Source organism: Panulirus ornatus, chromosome 64, assembly GCF_036320965.1.
Source record: "Panulirus ornatus isolate Po-2019 chromosome 64, ASM3632096v1, whole genome shotgun sequence".
NCBI classification, from domain to species: Eukaryota; Metazoa; Arthropoda; class Malacostraca; order Decapoda; family Palinuridae; genus Panulirus; species Panulirus ornatus.
The window spans coordinates 16,047,369-16,049,813 of record NC_092287.1 but is presented as its reverse complement, the minus strand read 5'-3'; the positions used below and the strand labels follow the sequence as shown (position 1 = coordinate 16,049,813).

At 39.0% G+C, this 2,445-nt stretch overlaps 1 pseudogene; it reads left to right on the top strand.

The window, feature by feature from the left end:
• Window positions 1–783: 783 nt before the first annotated feature.
• LOC139746246 (sodium/hydrogen exchanger 9B2 pseudogene) lies at window positions 784–1,452 on the top strand (annotated as a pseudogene).
• Window positions 1,453–2,445: the final 993 nt, after the last annotated feature.

The window sequence follows — 2,445 nt, the reverse complement described above, 5'->3', positions numbered from 1 at the left end:
GTTGTCTTTTCCTAGCGCTACCTCGCACACATGAGGGGGGGAGGGGGTTGTTATTCCATGAGTGGCAAGGTAGCGATGGGAATAAATAAAGGCAGACAGTATGAATCATGCACATGTGTATATATGCATATGTCTGTGTGTGTATATATATATGTGTACATTGAGATGTATAGGTATGTATATTTGCGTGTGTGGACGTGTATGTATATACATGTGTATGTGGGTGGGTTGGGCCATTCTTTCGTCTGTTTCCTTGCGCTACCTCGCTGACGCGGGAGACAGCGACAAAGGAAAATAAATGAATAAAATAATATATATATATATATATATATATATATATATATATATATATATATATATATATATATATATATATATATATATATTTCAGCTGGCTATGTGTTCTGTTCGGAAACAACCGATAGACCCCGTTGCTCACCATTGTGAAACGAAGGGTATTCGAGTACTTAGTATTTCGAATAGTTGTTTCCTATTATACAGTCCCTTAGCCTAGCGGTTAGCATGCCTGCCTCTTGCACAAGGGGTCCCAGGTTCGATCTTGGCTGTTGGAGCTTTGTATGTTCTATGAAGGTGCGCATTCATATACACTTTATTCGTATATATATATATATATATATATATATATATATATATATATATATATATATATCAGGATTTGGGATTCTCATGGGAATAACCTTTGCTTAGGGTGAACTATGGGTGGTCATACTGAAAGGGCCATTTGAGGTCCTTGTTGGCATAATCTACGGGGTTTTCCTTGGGATGCTATTTTGGATATTGCCTAATCACAATGAGCGACAAGTTTCACTCTTGAGATTTGCTGTCATCCTGAGTGCTTGCTTGTTGTCTTTATTCGGAAGTCAGATGATAAAGCTTGGAGGTGCAGGGGCTCTAGGGTGTCTGGTGATGGCATTCGTGGCAGGGCTTGGATGGCAACGGCAAGTAATGACCAGTGAAGAAAATCATTTGGACCATATGCTTGAGCAAATGTGGCAGCTCTTCCAGCCTTTTCTCTTCCCTCTCATTGGCGCAGAAATTCAGGTGAGTAAACTTAAAGGTACCACAGTGAGCTATGGTCTCATTACTGTCACAATTGGTCTTATCTTCCGGATGATCACGTCCTTCTTGGTGGTGATGGGTGGACAACTGTGCATGAAAGAGCGTATCTTTGTTGCTCTTGCCTGGCTGCCAAAGGCTACTGTACAGGCAGCCATAGGATCCCAAGCCTTAGATTATGCTCGGAAAACAAATGCTGGACCTGAGGCAGAGGCACTTGGCGAACAGGTACTAAACATAGCAGTGCTTGTCATTTTGATAACACCACCACTAGGAGCAGCTGCCATTATGTTTTCTGCACCCAGACTTCTTTCGAAGTCAGACCAGACACAGAGAGAGTCACTTGGCAGCCAGGGCAAAACTATGGAGGCATAGGCGATCTTTTTTTCATAACTGCACTTTTTGTTAATGATGCATTGGAGTATGTGAATGGGGAAAATTGATAGGATTTTATACGAGTATTTTCACTTAATTAACTCAGATATATTTTACTATACTAAAGGGTACTTAACTTTCTACTGTGATCCCATTTACTGAAAAAAATCCCTGTTATGCTCAAATTACTGTACTGCCTAATGTGTGGAAAGGGTTCGGTAGAAAAATCAGCATAATTTGCAGCATTAACAGATTTAAAAAAGGAATAATGAATTGAACAGTGTCTGGGAACTTTTGAAGTATGCACGGAAGACTTTTTAGTGCAGGTAACACCTTTTATAATGGTAACTGCATATGTGAGAATAATTGATAGCATGATTGAGTGGTCTGAAATAATGAGATACTTTTTTACTGCATACTTTACTGCATACTTTTTTTTTTGTAATTGTGATTGTAAATTGTTTCTATGAATGAGGCATTACGTTAAGAGTGGAATGGTTGATGCGATAACATTGTATTTCTAATTCATGCAAAAACAAAATGGTAGTTACCATTTGCATGCTGATGTTGCTATACTATTAGCTGAAGCAAAGGAAGAATTAGAATGGTAGACCACTGTGATGAACTTTCAGAACCACATAGGATATAGGAAAGCTGTGAGGGCTTTCAGAGACAACCAAGAATAATCTGGGTGTTAAGAGTAATTGAAACTTATTTGCACTGTAACTGCCCTGCGGGAAATCACTCGATGAAATCTCTTAGAATAGCAAGGTTACATAGAATTTGTGGCTGGTGGTAGGTTTGTTAAGGTATATATATAGCTAAAGGTAAAAGGAGGCAAGTTTGAGCATAAAGTAAGGATAGATGCAATGAGGTAAGCCATTTGGGCATGGCATATTGCAGTTAATGGTGCCAGAGGAATGATTTGGGTTTAGATTCTATGGAGGTAGTAAGACTAGATATGTTGGTCTCAGTGAATGAACTTGGTAGATT